The sequence below is a fragment of the Triturus cristatus genome, chromosome 3_1 (assembly GCF_964204655.1).
Source record: "Triturus cristatus chromosome 3_1, aTriCri1.1, whole genome shotgun sequence".
In the NCBI taxonomy this organism is placed as follows: Eukaryota; Metazoa; Chordata; class Amphibia; order Caudata; family Salamandridae; genus Triturus; species Triturus cristatus.
The window spans coordinates 219496106-219517513 of record NC_140583.1 but is presented as its reverse complement, the minus strand read 5'-3'; the positions used below and the strand labels follow the sequence as shown (position 1 = coordinate 219517513).

The 21408-nt window shown below is 48.8% G+C and overlaps 1 protein-coding gene and 1 pseudogene across 10 annotated transcripts in view; one reads left to right on the top strand and one right to left on the bottom strand.

Annotated features, from left to right (window-relative positions):
• The window catches only part of HYKK (hydroxylysine kinase), a 326821-nt gene that overhangs the window by 250264 nt on the left and 55149 nt on the right, over positions 1-21408 (top strand). The gene's annotated exons all lie outside the window — the stretch shown is intronic.
• LOC146859960 (5S ribosomal RNA) lies at positions 2166-2283 on the bottom strand (annotated as a pseudogene).

The window sequence follows — 21408 nt, the reverse complement described above, 5'->3', positions numbered from 1 at the left end:
AACCTGTGAGAGCGAAACTAACACCAATGGTCGCACTTCCGACCCACATCATTCAGATTCCCGAGCCCAGTATGCCCCCCTGCAAAGCTTCACCATGCGCCGCTTGGGCCATGTGTTCCACCCTTACGACATCACTAAAAGGTTTCTTTTAGTTGGCAGACTCACCTATTATTTTCATTACTATTAGTGAGCTGCTGCTGTGTTACCCTATTGCAAACACGTCACCATCCCCGAATATTGTATAGAAACTCATTTAGAAATTGGAAGAGTTTGCCCGTGCACTGTAGTACTTTTCCCAAAGTGGGCAAGAAAGAGCTGGACTGTCTCAAAATTAGAGCTGATCCAAACAGGGGCCCCCAAATGAGTTTCTACCAAGGGCAACTGTGAATACTACCGCATGTGCTGTTGTGCACGAGTGTGCACTCCTGACCTAGTTTGGGAATGATATGAAGTGTGCCGAGTGTGGCACCCTTTCACTGAGTGACAACCTACGCAGTTCACACTGCAACTGACCCCGTTCTTAATACCGCCCCTTGATGCCCTTGCCTGCCAGTCACAGCCCTGCCAACATAATGCCCCCGCAGCATGTTGGAGAGGAGAGACCCACGTACCAGTTTGTGATTCCATCATACCTTTACTGAGGCTCCAGTTCATGTAAAGTGTGTGTCACTGTCCTGGCAAGGCATACCCAGTAACCCGTCCCAATGTGTAAATGTGGTAACTATGGGCATTTGCATCATCCGCTATATTTCATTTCTGTAGTGTTGTGGACCTCAGTATTGGTGAACATCCTACCAGTGAACTCAGACCTAATTGCATCTGTATCCTACATGAGGTCTAGCTACATTGCCGTCTGCTAAATCGACTCGCATGAGAGCACTCCCACGTGTGAAGAACACAAGGAATCGAGTTGAAATGCAAAAGTGCCTGTTATCACCCAGTTGGGTCAAGTGGGAAGCCTGGACTGACCTCCAGTTTAAGTCAATGCAGACAGCCAAAACCCCATCACGTCCTCCAAGGGACCAGGGTGCTCACCTACCGATACCATGTCCACGGGGCACCTTCTGTCCCCCCTTGTAGTTTAGCCGATATACTTCTCACAGTACAATACACAGATTGCACAATGCACCCTGCCCCCTACTGAAAATAATTGGAAATAAATGAGACATGTGACCACTGCACAAGATGGCGCTGTTTGTATAATGAGGGGGGGGGCCTCAAAAAAACTGAGTCATCGCACTTACCCACGGGTACTGTCCATTGCACTTGACGAGTGCCCTGGTACTTACGTTAAAGAAAATGAATGCCTTGCATTACTGGATTATTGATTATTTATTTATTTATTTTTAACTTAAGATGCCCCAGTCCTGTTGGTCCTGTTACCAGGAAACGTGCCTTGCTTTGCAGGCCGAGACACCTCGTGTGTGCTTGCACACCGTGACCACACATGAGTGATGCACCCGGTGTCCCCTCTTGTGTCGTTGCAATCATAAAACCTCGTGTAAACCTGCCCCTGGAGACACCCCCTGAGTATCTGCACCCGGGTCCCCCTGTGCTTGAGGGAGCTATTCTGTGCCTAGGTGATGTGCCTCCAGGCTGGTATTTTGCTGTTTCTGTCATTGCATGCGGATATATGATCCAGCAAGAACATCATACCCGATACGTCAGGGTTGCTGGCTTTGTCAATGGTTGTTAGTTGCATAAGATAAATAAGCCGCAACTGAGCTTGTAAATAATATTGCAAACTTTCACTTGAGTGCGCTAACAGACAATATTGCTTATGATGCAGCAAATACCTCATACCTGCCATGAACATTGTTTTTTCCCGTTTACATTGAAAGCTGCAATGCTGCGTTTGCCTTTGGCTACCGACTTCCCGATTAAAATTGTTGGCTGCTATTGCTGCTGAACATTCGTATAATCGCTTGTAACTGCTCGCGTAATTTGTAACTGCTGATAACTGTCAGTCATTCAACTGTGGATGGCACTGGCAGGGAAAGGGATCAAACATTGAAGATAGCTTTTTTTTTTGTTTTGTTTTTGCTCCTAAAATCTGCCCTGTGCAAATTAAGAAAACTAAGGGGGAGCCCCCCGAAAATTGTCACTGCCTGTCTAAACATGGTTAAAATGCAACACCGGAAATAGCACACTTAACCTTGGGAGGATGCCTACAGCACCTGGATTCCCAGTGGGCCTCCCATCCAAATACTAACCAGGCCCGACCCTGCTTCGCTTCCGAGATCGACCGAGATCGGATGCTTTCTGGGTGAAATGTCCATAATCGAGAGACTGAGTGACGCTTTCTCCCGGGCAAAGTTCAACCAAGGAAGACTCGGGACGAAATATCTGAAATGACAAGCATGTTAGCAACAAGACCAGGCGCTCCACACCCCCCCACTGCCGTGCCTTGCACCTCCACCCCGGGAGGTCTGGCGACCGCGGGAAGCCGAGGTAAGCACCGCCCCGCAGCCCACAGCAATGCGGACCTCTCGCCGCCCAGCATCCCTACTGTAAAGATTACTTATAAATGACTCCACCGAGCAGCGAGCGGGCCACGTGGCGTTGTATAGCGCGAACTCGACCCGAAGGATAGGAGCGCTGTGCATGAGCACCGTATTTACATTACATATTCAGTCACAGGGATATTAAGTGATTTGCCCAGAATAACGGGATGTGGACGCGACCTCGATGCTCGATCCCTGGTTTCCTGCACCAAAGTCAGCATCCTGAGCCTCGGAGCACTGCGCAAACCAGGCGCTCCACCCCCTCCCCTGCCGTGCATTGCCCCTCCACCCCGGGAGGCATGGCGACCATGGGAAGCCGAGGTAAGTGCCGCCCCGCAGTCCACAGCAATGCGGACCTCTCGGCGCCCCGCATCCCTACTGAAAAGATTACTTTTGAATGACTTTACAGTCGAAGGGAGCGGGCAACATGGCGATATATAGCGCAACTCGACCCGAAGGATAGTAGCGCTGTACGTGAGCACCGTATTTACATTGATATTCAGTCACGGGGAGATTAAGTGATTTGCCCCAGAATCACAGGATGCGGACGCGACCTCGAGGCTCGATCCCTGGTTTCATGCACCAAAGCCAGCAGATTGAGCCTCGGAGCACTGCGCAAACCGACGCTCCACACCCCCCACTGCCGTGCATTGCACCTCCACCCCGGGATGCCTGGCGACCATGGGAAGCCGAGGTAAGGGCCGCCCCGCAGCCCACAGCAATGCGGACCTCTCGGCGCCCTGCATCCCTACTGTGAAGATTACTTTTAAATGGCTCCACAGTCGCAGGGAGCGAGCAACGTGGCGATATATAGCGCAAACTATAACCGAAGGAAGGGGCGCCGTAAATGATAGGGCTCCCGGATGGGCAGCATGTCTGGCGGCGCACTCCCCGGGCGCACCCAGCCCGGAGCGCCGCTACATGTGCCTGGTGCCTGCTCGGCAAGCGGTGAGTGTGCCTGGGGCACCACAGGTCATCCTGCTTGGGGTAAAGATAAGTGATTTGCCCAGACTTACAGAAAGTGCGATGAGCCTCCATTCGCCATCGGGAAATGCGACAGCCGCACGGGCCCCGCAGCACGGCAGGCCCCAGCCGCTCACGCCGGAGGACTGCCCGCACAACCTTGCCTTCCCCGCGGCCCCACGCCCCCCCACACAACAGCCCGTGGTGGAGGCAGGCCAGCGCGCGTTGGCCAGGGTCAGGCGTGCACAAATAGTGCGCCGCCAAGCGTGCTGCCCCCACCGCTGTCCGGCAGGGGATACAGGGGAAAGTCCGCTCGCACACACAGCGCCACCCCCGCTCCATCCTCAAGACAGCAGCCCGCCACCCCCCGGCAGCCGAAGCTGGGCCGCCCAGCCATGCTGCACTAACGTTAAAGTGCATAGGCAGGGTGGGGGCTCTGCGATTACTCACCCGAATTCAAGTTAAAGCGAGGTGAGAGGCGAAGATGCAGCTAGGCGTCGCACAACCGAAAGGCGAGACAGTCGGCGTCAGGGCGAGGGGACAAAGAGGCCACCAGGGGGGCGGGGGAGGACTATATACCTCTCCCTGAACACCCCCACGGCCAGAAGTGACGCGTGGGACCCCAGCAGGGGTCTCTAGCCAAAAGACTAGGCTGCCCAGTGTGCCATCTTGTGGCACTAAAGGGGCCGCCCTCTTATGAGGCTCTCCTGCGGGGACTGTGTCGGTCAGCCCGCATTTTGTTATTGAAGGGCAGTAATTAAAATCTAACGACACTCTGCTCTTCCGCATACACCTCATTGTTCAACATCGAGCATGCCGAGCAGCCAAAATATCCCCATTATTGGTTTTTTAATGAATCAGTTTTCTAAAATCTTTACGTGTCGGCTTTTGAATAGTAAGTGCAGATGTTAAAATAATGCACAGATCTTAACTGTCACACGTTACAGAAATAAACGCGATTTGCACTGGTGTTTTCCTAATATTTTTTTAGGATTACATTTAGAGGTCCCTACTCGGGACCCAACATGCCCCCTCCCCCATTGTTGGAAGGTTTTTCTGACAGAGGGTCAATACTCGAACCTGATATCCCATATGAAGATGCTTAAAAGTTGCCCCACTCACTAAGCACCCGACTGTCACTACAGAGCATGTGTGCCCTTGTATGGTGCTTATATGACTAAGGCTGTGTTAAAACGCGATAGCGGAAACAGGAAAAGAAGAGCGCAGGTTTAGAGAAAGCACGTTATTGGGGAGAAGGGACATTATGATGTTATGCCACGTGGTATCCTAGTATAGTGTGTGTAAGTCTAATATCCTCCTCAGGGGGCTAAGTGAGAACAAGCCGTGGAGGAAAGGAAGGAAAAATTAAGAAAGGAATAAGGTAACAATGTCAAGTCTTACTGTGCGCATATATCACTGTATACCTCCAGTGATGTAACGCCAAATGTTGGGGCCCCTGCAGAATGTGATGAAGGGACTACGACTCTTCCAGATCACACAAGTGAACTAGGGATATGTTAAAAACACACCAGGGGAATGGGGTGAGGGTGGTACAGAAAACCCAACCCCCAAATGGTGGTTCTCAGAAATAATGAAATTGAAGCAGTTATGTGTTCTAAGTGCTTCCAATGTGTGAAGAGCTGCCCTGGGGCTGTGAATGTGTGCATATTTCACCTCTCTAACAAACAAAACAAGCATTTGCAATGCAATAGGTCTCGCATTTAAAAGAGTTTGAGCTATTGGCATTGTAAAATTACAATGCCTTTTATTTATGTTTTGGTTTTAAAACAAATAAAAGGCATTGTCATTTACAATGTCAGTAGCATAAACTCGCATAAAAGCAGTGTGCGGCGTGCAGCAGTGTGCGGCGTGCAGCAGTGTGCGGCGTGCAGCAGTGTTTCGTGTAGCAGTGTGAGACATGCAGCACTGTGACGTGCAGCGGCGTGCAGCAGTGTGCGGCGTGAAGCAGTGTGCTGCGTGCAGCAGTGTGCTGCGTGCAGCAGTGTGCGGCGTGCAGCAGTGTTTTGTGTAGCAGTGTGAGGCATGCAGCGGTGTGCAGCAGTGTGCGGCGTGCAGCAGTGTGCTGCGTGCAGCAGTGTCGTGCAGCATGCAGCAGTTAGTAATGCAGCAGTGTGCAGCGGTGTGTGGCGTGCAGCAGTGTGCCGGTTGCATCAGTGTGTGCCATGCAGCAGTGTGTGGCGTGCAGCAATGTTTCGTGTAGCAGTGTGTGGCGTGCAGCAGTGTGTGGCGTGCAGCAGTGTGTGGCGTGCATCAGTGTGCGGCGTGCAGCAGTGTGCGGCGTGCAGCAGTGTGTGACGTGCAGCAGTGTGCGGCGTGCAGCAGTGTGTGGCAGTGTGTGGCGTGCAGCAGTGTGAGGCGTGCAGCAGTGTGTGGCGTGCAGCGGCATGCAGCAGTGTGTGATGTGCAGCAGTGTGAGGCGTGCAGCAGTGTGAGGCGTGCAGCAGTGTGAGGCGTGCAGCAGTGTGAGGCATGCAGCAGTGTGTGGCGTGCAGCAGTGTGAGGCGTGCAACAGAGACACGTGGAGGGTGAGGAGACACGTGGAGGGTGAGGAGAGACGTGTAGGGTGAGGAGAGACGTGTAGGGTGAGGAGAGACACGTGTAGGGTGAGGAGAGACACGTGTAGGGTGAGGAGAGACACGTGTAGGGTGAGGAGAGACACGTGTGGAGGGTGAGGAGAGACACGTGTGGAGGGTGAGGAGAAACACAGGTGGAGGGTGAGGCGGAGGGTGAGGAGACAGGTGTGGAGGGTGAGGAGAGACACGTGTGAAGGGTGAGGAGAGACACGTGTGAAGGGTGAGGAGATACACGTGTGGAGGGTGAGGAGAGATGTGGAGGGTGAGGAGAGATGTGGAGGGTGAGGAGAGACACGTGTGGAGGGTGAGGAGAGATGTGTGGAGGGTGAGGAGAGACACGTGTGGAGGGTGAGGAGAGACACGTGGAGGGTGAGGAGAGACATTTGGAGGGTGAGGAGAGACACGTGGAGGGTGAGGAGAGACACGTGGAGGGTGAGGAGATACATGGAGGGTGAGGAGAGACACATGGAGGGTGAGGAGAGACACGTGGAGGGTGAGGAGAGACACGTGGAGGGTGAGGAGAGACACTTGGAGGGTGAGGAGAGACACTTGGAGGGTGAGGAGAGACACGGAGGGTGAGGAGAGACGTGTGGAGGGTGAGGAGAGACGTGTGGAGGGTGAGGAGAGACGTGTGGAGGGTGAGGAGAGAGACGTGTGGAGGGTGAGCAGAGAGACGTGTGGAGGGTGAGCAGAGACGTGTGGAGGGTGAGCAGAGACACGTGTGGAGGGTGAGCAGAGACACGTGTGGAGGGTGAGGAGAGACACGTGTGGAGGGTGAGGAGAGACACGTGTGGAGGGTGAGGAGAGACACGTGTGGAGGGTGAGGAGAGACGTGTGGAGGGTGAGGAGAGACGTGTGGAGGGTGAGGAGAGACGTGTGGAGGGTGAGGAGAGACACGTGGAGGGTGAGGTGGAGGGTGAGGAGAAACAGAGTTGGAGGGTGAGGAGAGATGGAGGTGGAGGGTGAGGAGAGACGGAGGTGGAGGGTGAGGAGAGACGGAGGTGGAGGTGGAGGGTGAGGAGAGACGGAGGTGGAGGGTGAGGAGAGACGGAGGTGGAGGGTGAGGAGAGACCGAGGTGGAGGGTAAGGAGAGACCGAGGTGGAGGGTAAGGAGAGACCGAGTTGGAAGGGAATCAGAAGTGGAGGAGAGCGAGAGGTGGAGGGTGAGGAGAGACAGTGGTGGAGTGGGGGGGAGGGGAGGATATCACTTTTACTTCCTCTCCTAGTGTAAGGTAACGCCCCCACCCCACAGGCCCTGCCGGGGCCGAGAGCGGATCACTGTTCGCATCAGCCGTCACCCGAGACCGCTCCGTACTTGTTGGTAAATAGAGGTTCACTATCTGTTGATAATGGGATTCACTTGGGGGGCTGACTTACCTCCTCCACCCCCAGGGCCAACACTGAGAAAGCATCAGAGACCTGGTGCTGCCTATGCTGCAGTACTGCGAGAGAGAGGGATGGGGGGCGGGCAGAGGAAGAGGAGTGTGGTTAGAGAAGGGACAGGTGGGGAGAGAAAGAGGAGAGAAAGGACAGAGACAGAAAAGGAGCAAAAAAAGAATTAGAGAGAGTAAAGAGGAGAGTTGGGGAAAATGAAAACATTACGAGAGAACATGTAGCAAAGAGGTGGAGAGAGAAGATGGGAGAGAGTAAGGACGCAGCCAAGAGATAGGGCAGAGACAAAAAGAATCGAAACAATACAAAAGTATTTTCCAAACTCGTAAATAACCACGGGCCAAACAACTGATCTGCAATGAAGCATCCGAATCCGGTATATCATGACGTTAACCATGCAATAAAAAATAAATTAAAAAAAATAAAAAAACACCCAAAAACACGTATACACCATGTTGACCCTTTTCCATGCAACGTATTCTAAAACGCCATTCTCATTCATACATTCACAGCAAACCTGTTCACAAGAGTGACAGAAAATGTGGTATTAGTGTTACATTTTTGTTTACATCCATACCCGCTCACTTATGCAATTAAAGGATTCATGACCACGCGGTTAAACAAAACGTACTGATTGGCCTTGCCGTGAAGGAGAAACCCGTGTTGACACACACTCCCGATCTGTGAAACGTTCACCCCACTTTCTCGAAATTGAAACCAGTGCATGTGTCCGACGAACTTCCTGCCGCTTATCTGAATGCACCAGTGGCAGAAGATAGTCACCATCTTGCAACAACACAATTAAAGGGAGGCATGTCTGTCTCTCCCCATCGCCACATGTCTGAGTCTTACTGTCTCATGCGAGATCTCCCTCTAGGAGACAGCTGACACCGACTCTTCCCCTGAGACAGTACGGGAGATGTGTGTGTGTGCATAGTGTGTGTGTCTATATGTATATATCTGTGTGTATGCATGTGTGTGTGTTTGTATGTGTATATGTTTGTGTATGCATGTGTGTGTTGGTTTTGCAAGTATGGGTGTGTCATTGTGTTTATTTGTCTTCATGGATGTGTACACATATGTTTGTGTGTATACCTATGTCTGTGTATGCATGTTTGTGTGTATGTATATGTGTTTGAGTATGTTGGTGTGCGTGCTTGTTTATATGTATATGTGGGGTTGGTGTGTTGGTGTGCATGTATATGCATATGTTTATGCATGTCTGTGTGTTTGTATATGTTCATATGTGTGTGTAAATGCATGTGTGTGTTTGTATGTGTGCATAGTTGTGTATGCATTTGATCAGAGGGAAGAGTGCACTTGAGGGCAAAGAGGAAAACATACAGGGAAGAGTATGTGAGGGCAGAGAGAAAAATACAGAGGGAAAAGCACGTGAGGGCAGAGAGAAAAATACAGAGGGAAGAGTCCATGTGAGGGAGGAGAGAAAAATAGAGAGGGAAGAGCTCATGTGAGAGCAAAGCGAAAAATACAGAGGGTAGGGCGCATGTTAGACCAGAGATAAAAACATAGAGGGAAGAGAGCATGTGAGAGCAGAGAGAAAAATATAGAAAGAAGAACACATGCAAGGGCAGAGAAAAAATACAGAGCGAAGAGCACATGTGAGAGCATAGAGAAAAAATGCAGAGGGAAGAGTACATGTGAGGGAAGAGAGACAAATACAGAGGGAATAGCACATGTGAGACCAGAGAGAAAAACATAGAGGGAAGAGCATATGTGAGGACAAAGAGAACATGTACAGGCTATGCCAAGCGGAAGTGATCGCGTTTGCGGTCAAACATCAAAGCGGCGAAAGTGAAAGTAATCGAGCAGAATATCAAAGGGCTGGGTGAGAAGGGAGGGGGGAATGCAAGGTTCAAAGCAGCTAAAGTGAAAGTAATCGAGCAGAGCATCAAAGGGCTGGGTGAGAAGGGAGGGGGGAATGCAAGGAGAAGAGTAGCAGCTGTGCACGTGCACGTGCACGCCATCGTGCACTCAAGCCCTAGGCCAGCAAAACCATGTAGGTAGCACTATTGAAAGCCCACTTACAAAATGTCTCAAAGAGACCGCTTTCGCTGTCTCAGCGAGACCTAAAAATCACTCTTTGGGAAAGCAATCTGTCAAAGTAACAGCAGAAAAGACTCAAACTCCCACCAGTTGGAGTCCAGGGAATGTTGCTCTCCAAAAACATTTTCATGTGCGGCATACTGGTGTCGGACTTTGGATCTCTGGTCAAAGGGGGGCACTGGATCCTGTCACAGTCTCCCCAAAAAGGACATACTCCATAACTGAACACAAGCCAAAACACACGGCATGGATAACTGAGTCTTACCTATTCCAAGTGCGATGTAGATGAAGTAGAGGAAGGACGAGGAAAGCGATAAGAAGACCACCACGGAGTGTTTTGGTAACCAGAAAAATGTGTTCATGGCCATGCGTAGTCAGCAATTAAAATGTAAAAAAATACACTAGCTCAGAACACAGCAGACGCATTTGTAAGAAGTCACATTAAAATTTACAAATTGATCATAACACCTGCAGTACATAAAAAATGTAGATTACTTGCTCTGCAGTCAGTCACGGTAAGCCCCACTGGGGGAGGGCACATACACTGCCACAGTCTGCAGGGAGGTCTTGCTTGGTCTCCCTGCGCATCAGAAAACAAAGGCAGCTACCTGCGGGTGCATGATGCAGCTGCCAAGGACAGTCAACAACCCCTCTCCTGCTAGGTCGGGCTGCCACCGAAGGATCGAAGGACAGTGGTCTACCCTGCTCAGCTATATGTGTCCACAAACCTCTGTCGATCCCAACAACAGCTAATGGCAACAGATCCCGGGAGCAGGGCCCGCTCTGAAGAGCTCTGGCTGCTCACGCTCCAAACCATGTAGACGGGGCCCCCTTGATCGCAACGCACCCTAAGCGGAAGTCGGCCCATTGACCCGTGTCAGCCCTGCCTAGGCTGCGTGAGTTGACATGGACTGGTCATTCATGAATGACTCTTCCTCGTGTAGCGCTAACTATTCAGCCCAGAATACACCGTAATGTAGGCAGATTGGAGTGCTTGACCCGCACCGCTATTCAAAGGCACTCATATGCACCTGTACCAGTCATACAGCCTTCACACATTGATGCAGAGGCATGGGGTGCCAAAGAAAAAGCGTGCACCCTTAGTGTGCCATATTAACCAATAAAATGTAGACACTCTTAGATATTCTTGCCTCAAAACTGTGCTTATGTCACTTGCTCCGAACTTTCAGCAGCGTTTGCATGAATCACTGTATCAGAAGTTCTTAATTAAGTACGTTGAGGGATCCCGACGGGGAGTGAACCTAGATATTGTGCTGTCATGACCCGAACGGAAAACAAAAATAAACAAGAGACTTTTGAAATGGGTGTGGCAGGGAAGCGAAAACATAAATATGGCCGCCCGCGGTCTATGCAGGGGGCCCCCCATAAAAGGGCGGCCGCTTTAGTGCCACAAGATGGCACACGGCGACAGTATAGTGTTTTTGGGACCCCCTCTGGGTCCGGCGCGCCCTGCGTCCTTTCCGCCACGCCATCGGCGGGGAGCCAGGTATAAGTACATCTCCTGCCCCCCTGGCGATCTCTTTGCGGCCATCCTTCACCCCGTCAGGTCGTTCCCTTGGTCGGGTCCGGGAGCTCTTTGCACGGTGAGTCCTTATCAAACCCCCACTCCTCTTCCTTTTAATCACGAGTGCGACCACCACCCGGCCATCGCCTGGGTTGGGGCCTGCATGGAGGGGGATAGGGCAACGCTCCATTATGGATTCCCCGCGGGGGCATATATCTTGGCCAGGGGGACGTAAAAGGCAATTTTGTCTTAGAGGCTGGCCCAACCGTCCAGTGGCCGAGTGGCCTGGGGTGACCTGCGAGCCTGCCGTTGAGGCCCAAATTGGGTAGCACTGGGTGCAGGCGGGCTCGGCAGCATGTGTTGGCACCTTCGTTCTGGCGGGCGGAGGCACGGGTAGCCGGGGTCTGAATAAGAAAGGCGCCCCCTAAAAAAGATAACTGAACAGGTCTGGGATTAAGGGGAAATAGACAATTAAATAATAAAGAACCTCCCACTTGACCTATATTTCTTTCCTACTAGCTACCATTTAGCAATACAGTGGGTCATCTACTGTTACACCACATGTCTCCAAGCATTATTCATATTTCAAAATTCATTTATTTTTCTTTTACCATTTAGTTTAAAAAAAGAGTAACCATTTCTTCATTGCAATACATAGTTTAAGACAGTGTTCCTCATTTGACAAAACAATATATGTACATAGTTGGTTCAATTTTGTCATTTAACAAACATCATCAGTGCATTAGATATAGATCCAATAAGCAAATAACATGTCGTTTTAGAAGACTAAAATTCCCTCTGATCAAAAAACAGACAAAAAATAACACCCCCATAGTCACACTTCATTCATATCCTCGTCGATCGTATCACTGTCACATACTACACACCCTCATACACACCCCAGTACAACACTGCATGCACAGATGGAATCAAAAGGGGTGAAACATCAGCCCTCAGTGGCTGTGCTGATGACTAGGATGTCACACTATATGGTCGACGTACGTTTCAATGGAAGTAACTGATGAGCTCCATCTTCATCAGGACCAATAGTTCATTCATTTGTTTGAGTGGATGGATGGGGATCTGGTAACACTGATCTTGATAGACTGCGGAACAACACTCCAGCCGGAGTGTAGGAAAGTGAAGGAGATGATCAAAATCACATATTGCTTGTACCTCTGCTGTGAACTAAGTCTCGAGAGCCATGTGGTTCATTCACTTTGGCTATTTCAAGTCCTGCTAGAGGTGGACTTACAGTCTTACGAAAAGAGAACTTCCCAACTTGAATGTCCAATATAGGGCTGCGCCTCAAAAGATTCACCACAATTGTTTTGATTAAAGTATGATTCTCATGTGTGTCATCAATGTCTCATGTTTGACTCTTTCTCATGGCTGTTGTTTGATTTCTGTATTGACACAGGTTTGAGTTAGAACCGATGGAACCCCAACTGGTTGCTACGTTCTCTGTCACTTTTAGGCGCTGTGCATCTGTCCAGCCTGGGCTCTCTAGTATGCGGTCTCTCCTCGTGCTTCCGTTGGTTAAATGCCGTCTGCCCCTCTGATGATAAAAGAAAAATAAATCAATTTTGAAATATGAATAATGCTTGGAGACATGTTGTGTAACAGTAGATGACCCACTGTATTGCTAAATGGTAGCGGGTGGCCGCAGTCACATAATTAGCAACTGCGGGGCAGAGTTGGAATGCCCCAGTGAACAGCCTCCTGTGCCAGGGATGAGGGCAACGTCGGGTAGGCTGGTGGGCATCCCTCGTGTAAACAGTATACAGTACATGCCATTCCGGTACAGTACTTTAAACCCCGAAGTGTAGCCAACCAATGTGTTTCTCTCCGTGCTATTGCAGCAAATTCCCCGGGGTAAATACAGCATTTAGCAGCGGGTGCTAGAAGTCTAGAGGCTTTGATCCGGTATTGTGTCAGCTGTTCCCCGGTGTACAGGCGGCGTGCTTTCATTAGTATTGAGGTTTTGATGGCTGTTCGATCCCTGGGGTAAACGCTACGCTTTACTGTGCTGGCTGCTATATGTATGTACAGGTGCTTTGAACTGTCCTGGATATGCTTCGGTGCTGTCCCGCTATACAGACGGCTGCTGCCCCCGGAGCCGCGCGGCCTGCAGGGGCCTCGATCCCCTCTCCATTCGATTCTGGTGGCATCCATTGGATACGTCCTGACAGTGGGTGCGCGTAACGTGTGTACACGTACCGCAAGCGGGGACTGCCGGTACCTGCGGGGCCTGTTTGGGGATTGTGTTCATGTCACTGTGGGCCCACTTGTGTTCATGTCACTGTGGGGCCACTTGTGTTCATGTCACTGTGTGTCAGATGGCGTAAACGGAAAGACTGCTGACTCAGACTGAGGTACGTTGGTGTGCAGCTGCTGATGGTTGTCTAGATAAAGCGCGTCCGGCGCTCATCAGCATCCCTCTCCCATCCTCCCCTGACCAGAAAAAGCAAACAACATAGAAATATGCACATCCCGAACAGATCACAAATTAAGTTCCGTGGGAAGTGCAAAAAAGGATATTAAACATCAAAGGCTGCTTTTTCCATGCTGTTAAGCAGCCTCATCTATCTCAGCCTGCGGCCACCTCAGGAGCTGCATCGCCAAGCAGTGGCAGTTGTACGCGGGGGTTTGAGTTGAGAGCGGGAGGAGGGTACCCAGGTAGAAAGTTAAGTGCTAGAGCAGCAGGTTATCTGTGGCGTTGCTCTATTTTCCAGACATGTTCATCTGCCCCCCCCCCCCCCCTCCCTCCCCCTTTATAATCTACCAGCTAGCGTCCCTGGTCGGGGTTTGTGTTTTGGGTGGTTGTTTAAGCTATTTGTTTTGGTGATTTACCCACCTCCCAGGCGGGGGGGGGCTTGCCCTCTTTGCATGCCATGGCATTGTTGCTTGTCTGGAGGTTGGGCGGACATTACTAGGGTGTCCTGCCGGGCAGAATGCATGCGGGGGGCACGTGTGTGAGCCGGCTCCCATGTCTTGGGCTGCTTGCTGTGTTGTGTGTATTACTGGGTCCACACCCCAGCTGCTGCTCGGCATCTCCGTGCATAGGCACGCACTAGATACTTCCCTGGAGGGATGGAGGGACACTCCCAGACGCTGGTAAGGTCTGGATTTCACTGAAAATTAAATTGCAAGCCTGTGGAACTTTCTGTACAAAGAGATTGTTGTGGAGGTGTTTGTGTAATGTAGAATTCCCTAGACTGCATTAACTCTGTAGCAAAACATATTTTCGAACTACTTGTGTTTTGGAACATAAGGTCATTCCCGCAAGACCCCCTCTGAAGGCAGGCTGTCCAACCATGATTTTGTGGAAAAAGGGGAAACTGTGAAGTTGTCAGGAAAGTTTGAAAAGAAACGCACCATTCCTAATGTCCTATAATGCAGTGTCGATTGAGGTCTAGTGGTTTTTTATACAACTTCAAGACATGATAGTTAATAACATTTTAGACACATTTAGGGTTAACACCTTTCTGTAACAGCTCAGTAACTGTTCAAATACCACCAAGAGATTCCTGCTCCACTGTCAATCTATCAGCTTTGCATATGTACACATGAAGGGTCTTTACTTTGTGTTGTCAGTTAATTTTAATTGAGAGGCGGTCGAACCTTGCATTGCACGTGTCAATAACATTGGTGAGGCAGTTTCTCATAACCAGGTCCCTTGTGCTATGCAATGCTGCTCCTTATTCCTTAAAACCATGGACCTGCCACATAATCCTTCATCTCCAGCATGAATTGCTGATTGAAATTAAATAAAGTCGTAGATGTTTATAGCTCAATCAGATCAACAGTTACTAAAACGCAACGACATGGGTTCACACGCAGTGGAAGGCCCTTTGCAAAGGTTCACTGGTAATCTTTTGTTCCCTTATCCAGTATTTATTTAGTTGTTAAACAGGTACTAAGGTGGGGGTATCTTTAGCAGTATGTCCGTGCTTGAAAGTACGACGTGACAAAGTAATAGTGTCCCAAGTTGTGCAACATTATGCAGCTTAGGTGCTTTCATGCACAGAGTTTAGTCAGCGCCTATTACAATTAAAACTATCTGCTCCAGAGGCACGCGATGACCAGAGGAAAGCAAGAGGGTAGATTGCAAGAAGGCCTAAACCGATGATATTTAGGAGCTAATTTCCAAGGGAATAATCTTATGAAACTAACTGGCATTGAAAAAGCGAATAGTACTGGTTGGTAGGTGTAAGTTTAAGTTTGTAGGGGAAAACCAGACAATATTCCTACAGTAAAGCTGTAAGTGTGGCTTATGTACCATGCAACTAACAGGCCTCCTGGAGACACGATAAAGTACTTTTGAACGTGCGGTTGGCACATTTGTATAGGGTGCTTGTAAAAGATTCCTTAGGTCTAACGTGGTCCAGTCAAATGGGGACGACTTGTACAATAGATGAACAAGAGTGGTTACTCATTACTGTTTTCTGTTAGAAGAGATGTTTGTCTAATTCAGAACTCGAACCAATTAGCCTTAAACGCTGATGTAGAGGGTTTGTAAGTGACATGCCTAAAGCTGTAAACGTAGTGCTGAAGTGATGGCAAGCCAAGGGGGATGACTTCCATATTTCATTGGATCCCCTCAATCCAACACTCCCAAAGTAAGCGGAGGATGACCGATTGATTTTGTTAGACCTGTTAATAGTTTTATTAAACACGCTAAGTATTATGAAGTATTGACATTTGTACTTAAATCATAGGTACTTACAGTACACATTTCTTTCAGTACACACACTTCCAGACAGGACTGCTCTCCCGTGGAGCAAAGGGAAGTAAAACACCATATACAGCATAATGCCAACATTCGGCAGCTAGAAAGATTTTGGATGGAGTGGGGAGCGATGAATGATAGGTCTGCTCGCACAGGCAGGCAATTTCTGCGTGAGCTTAGCTTTGCATGCTATCCTGCATTGGTTTTTACTGACTAAGGTGATACAGTTGAAAGTGTTGCAAGTATGCGCCAAGAGATGGGTCCTTCGATACCATCCATAATTTTAACGTGGTTGAATTCAGGCCAAGGAGTGGCTGCATGTCCCCCGAGGGCTAGATAGGCTAGATAGGGTTTGATGGTTGGCATGCTTTTACAGAAGTTTGTGGCAAGCTCGCACATGTGGTTGTTCCGCTGAGTTCGGGGCCAGTTAGCATGCCTCACCTTTTCTCTGCATGTTTGAATGTCGGGTCATTAGGACCGAGGAGAGCCATTATCGCTTTGTATATCTTGGCTTAAAAGAATGTCAGGCAAGAACCGAGGGGATCTTTGCGCAAGTGTTCCTTTTTCTGAGCTTAGTATATGCAGGCGTGAGTAACATTAGTAACCGCCAGTTCTATCGTGCATCATCTCCTTAAAGAGAGTAGGCATTTCTTTAAGTGTGAAGTCGGCCCCATACAGGACTTCAAGGGAACAATCAACAAGCATTTGCAATGCAATAGGTCTCGTATTTGCAGGAGTTTGAGTTATTGGCATTGTAAATGACAATGCATTTTATTTCTGTGTTTTGAAAACCTGGAAGTGGTGTGTAAACATGCACTTTAAACTTATAGTCCTTGCTTACGAGAAGCACGGCTGGCAGTAAAAGAGGTGCAGTTACTGCCAGCCTAGCTTCTCCTAAGCGATGACTATACATACAGTGTGTGTTTATGCACCTCTTGCAGGTTTGCAAAACACATAAATAAAAGGTATTGTCATTTACAATGCTAATAGTTCACATTTTCGCAAATGTGAGACCTATTGTATTGCAAAGGCTTGTTATATACGTCACAAGCAAGACACTTTTTCTATAGCATTAGAAAACATCTATGTAGCTTCATAGTGGGCATGGTGTAAAAAGCATGATCCACATTTTTTGTATACTGACAGCTAGGTTATTTCTTTCCTACCGCATCCCACCCCATGCTAGTTTAGAAGCAACCTCTATGCAACTGGGATAAGGGTTTCTATCCTCATTAAAAAAGGTACACTGCCTTTCAGTAATGTAGCGACAGGTACAGCAGATTGATGTGTGTGCCTCCTATGTGATTTATAAATGTAAACTACAAAACAATCTTTAGGTGAGTCATTGGTGTGCTTATGTTATAAACATTGCCTGGAATTGTTGGTATTTTCAGAGCCCCAGGCTTACTTTTAGTGCTCCCTCTGCCTTAGCAACAGCATGTGTAAAGCCCGAGTTGAATCCTAGCACCCACTTAAGGCAGCACCATAAAACACCTGCCTACTATTGCTTTAATGTTCCACATCGATGACCAGGAACAGGAGAAGGATTTTTAGCACTGCAGGCAGCATAGAAATGTCTAGAGCACTTCCCAAAAACATAGAAATGGCGATGTGTTGGTCTTTTGTATCACATTACTATCGGTAATAGGTGGTGCCTTAAGGTTGTTTCTTAACCTTTTGTTATCAAAGCCCCAACCATGTAATCTGAAGTAGACAAGTGTGTTTGAAAACCAGAGCCTGTGAAAGGAGAGGGATGCAGGAGTGGGGAATGGAAAGAAGCAGGCTCTGCCATGCACAGCTTAGCAGCCATGCTTGTAAAGGGACTACAGAGATCCGTTGCAGCAGCAGCAGCTGCGTCACAGAAAGGAATGTCGGTAACAAGCTAGCCGGTAGAATGAACTGAATGAGCATAGTGGAGTACAGGATGAGCAGAAACTGCAGGACTGTTTAGGGGGGGAAGGGGGAGGATCAACCTTCCCACTGACAAAGCCCCTGCTAAGGTCCGTATTGTTACGTCCGAAACCTGATCAGCATGGGTGTCCACTCCGATCCCCAGCTGAGAATATACGTTAAGCCTGTCCCCTTGCTACAAAAAAAGAAGAAAACAAAATGTCCAGAGCTCATACTGTTTGAAGTCCCTTATTACCCTTCTCCGTGCGGGTATAAACATTGCTAATAATAAAAATAACTTGTTTTACTTTCCCTAGTGCATAAAAGACCAGTTTACCTCCTTTATGAACCCGGAGTACAGGCAACCACTGATAACGCGCAGCGACACCCAAGGGAAGCACAACGCTCAACAAGATGAAACCAAATCGCAGGTGGAACTACAGGGTGTTGTAGCCTGCCATTAACGGGAAAAAATGATGCGCACTTCTGCAAGTTTGCAAATGTACTAGCGCCACTGATTGCTTTTTTTTAAAAACGAGCTTTGTAGCAATTCTAGCGCATGTTGAAGCATTCACGCTTACTTATATAAACAACCCTTTACCCCCTTTACTTACATGATGGTACATCCCAAACCACACAATTCGTAAACCTAAGCAATGTGCTCTACAAACGGCCCCCGCGATTAAAGTATGTTTCAAGAGCACCGCACTAACAGTTATAGTTGTTCCAAGTATTTAACCTCTTCAGCGCTGCGCGAATTCCCGCGCGGTGCTGAAAGATCTGAGCGCGGGCGGGGCCATGACGGAACGGTTCCGTCATAAGCACAGCCCAACCGACGTGCATGACGGAACCGTTCCGTCATCGGCGTCGAAGAGGTTAACCAGACTTAAAGGTATTGTTTATTTTTGAAACATAAAAATGGGCACCCGTGTTGTGAATATATTAGAAGCGGGTGCCATGCTAAAAGAGAGCGTGGCGCCCGTGCACAGTAATTAAGCAAGTAACAAAGTGCTCTGTTGTGATGTTATGCAACACTTCTGAGGGATTTGTTTTTTTATTTGTGTGGGCAAGCAAAGAGTTGTGCGATAACATGTGACGTCCTTCTTCTTTGTGCTTGTCTTTAAAGCACTGGTAGACCCCTATGTGCCTGGAACCAGAGCCAATGGTGGGATCTGGTAGATGGGTGCGCAGTGTGTTTTCTTTTCTAGGGAGAGGCTTCCAGGTCTTTAGCAGCTGTCTGGTCTCATCTGAAAGGGAACCAAGAAGGGCTGGGCGAGAAGGGAGGGGGGAATGCCAGCAACAGAAGAGCCCGCGAAAGTGAAAGTGATCGTGATTACGATCGCTACGGAGGAAAGACACATGGCGCTGCGCGCGTGCACGTTCACGTGCACTGTAGCTTTAGGCCACGGCAGCACTTTGAAAAGCCCAGATATAAAATGTCTCTTCGAGCCTTTGGCTCACGAGACCTAAAAAGGCGAACCTTGACAGTGCAAACAATTATGATTCTTGAGGGTTTGAGCGCTGCAAGTGTGGGCAGTCCTTGCTTAGAAAGATGAAAGCGTCAGGACTTTTGCACCCACGGTTGGGGGCTGCTTTTACACTTAGCCTTACAGCCCCCTGAGGTCGATTATATGATTACCATTAAATCAAGTATAAACAGAGTCCTGTTATTCTGAGCCAACAGACCTTCCAGGGTGACGGCGCGCTCAAATACACGTCATATTTGGCACATACACACAGGTTTCTAAGGCAAAAGCCACAAGTTCATGCTTCAAAGGGATAGAGTCAGAGATCTGAAGTACCAGTTTCATCAGCATGTGTTTTAGAAATTGGTTGAAACATTAAGGCTGTGACTGCAAAGGCAGATATTAGTCCCCCCACAGACCTCAAGTTCACCCAGACTCCGAATAAAGGAGTACAATTTACTTTTAACAGGCCTGGGCAAACAAATATTAAGCATTGAGTCGCAGCTTCAGCTAGCTGATATCATTGAGAGTTCAGGGGTTGTACCTCCAGGCAACAGGCTCCCACTTCAGGAGCAGCGAGAAGCAGAAGTTGGGGCAGGTTCACATACCTTCAAGATGTATCTGTGGGTTTAACGCATGTGAATCTCTGGGCTTATGGCTGGGTAGAGCCATTCTCAATTAGATGTATGTCCATATAAAAATGTGCCTATGACCGTACTCGTCATCCTTTGTCGTTTATTGTATCTTCACAGGGTGTATTGACATAAATGTGGTACTTCATCACTTACAATGTAGCACATTATGGCCGCGGGGTATACGTTCATGTGGCAACTGGGAGATTTCCATCATTAATGTCAGCAGGTGCTCACTTGCGTAGCATTAAGCAGCTGTGGAGGCCTGGGGGGAAAACACCATAGATAAACTGCACAGGCAAAATTCATGTAGAAAGGAGGGTCACAGCAAGTACACAAGGACTCCCTGGCTTAAGGTCACAGATTTCTAAGCTCATCTGTTAGTTGAACCTGTACACATCATAGTGGGATAGTCTCCAAGGTTGAACAGGCTATAGGGTATGCCTGGCCAGGACCCTGAAACACTTCTGACGAACGGGACCCTCCACAAGGATAAGATGCTGATAACACGGACCGGGGTACGTTTGGCTTAAACATCCTCTTCAACAAGCTGCAGGGCGGCTTGTTGTTGCCAGTTGCCTTTGAGTCAGGCAAGTGCAGTAAGGGAGCTGTATTAAGTAATAAGGTTACTTGCAGGGAGACAGATGGGACCCATCGGACCCCCATAAGGTGGGCTGTGCCATAACACTGACCGGGAATCTTTATTCCGTCATTGTCATTGGATTAATAATATGCAAGATTCTCTGGCCATGCGGGGAAAAATATGTTCCAACATGAATTAAAAGGTGACTAGGGCAATCAATTCCTTGAGCTAGGTATATTCCTGTTTTAAACAACAAAGGTTATAGATGGTTAGCAGGCAGTGTGCATCTGTGATCGGACTGCAGTCAAGCAAGCCTGGTGGGCTGCTTAAGTTGTCGCTCCAAGAAAGGGTGCGGTGACTGCTATAGTGGGCACAAGACATACATTCCCCCTACCAAATTTATACCACAAATGTGTTCGCCTTGGGTTCAGCAATCATAAAGGGCATTGCTAATGTCTAGTCGTAAACTTCCACTGCTGATGCAGTACACGGTTATCAGTTTGAACTCCCTATGTTTGAGAATAAGCAAGCACGGGGGTAAAACAAGGGCGTAGTCTTCAAGGCTTAGGTGCATTGGAGCACCATGTGTTAATAGGTGTGCAGTATGACTTCTAGGCAAACTAAATACAACCTTGCGTAGCACCATGTGCTAACATGGGGGCAGTGTGATTTCTGAACAATCTGGGTGCAACCTTGCATAGCACCTAAAAAATTGTGTGCAGGGTTGTGGGCTACCACTCGGGTGGGGACACTTGCAGGGCGACTCAGCATTGGCCACATGACTCCCCCTGTCTCCGCCCGATGACCTTCTTCAGGGAGTCCATAATTCTCTTGGTGCCGCTCATGGTCATCAGTTTGAACCTCCAATTGTGGACTTTCCAAGCAAGGGGGGTAACCAAGGGATTAGTCAAACCCCCACATGAAACTGCACATGAGGGTACACAGTGCACAATGGAGTATATTACCCAAAAGCCTGGTCAAGAGGAGAGCAGTAGTTTTATTTCTATGGTAATATCTCAGCGAGAATTAGTAAGTTAGTGGCAAGGTCCAAAAACAGACACAT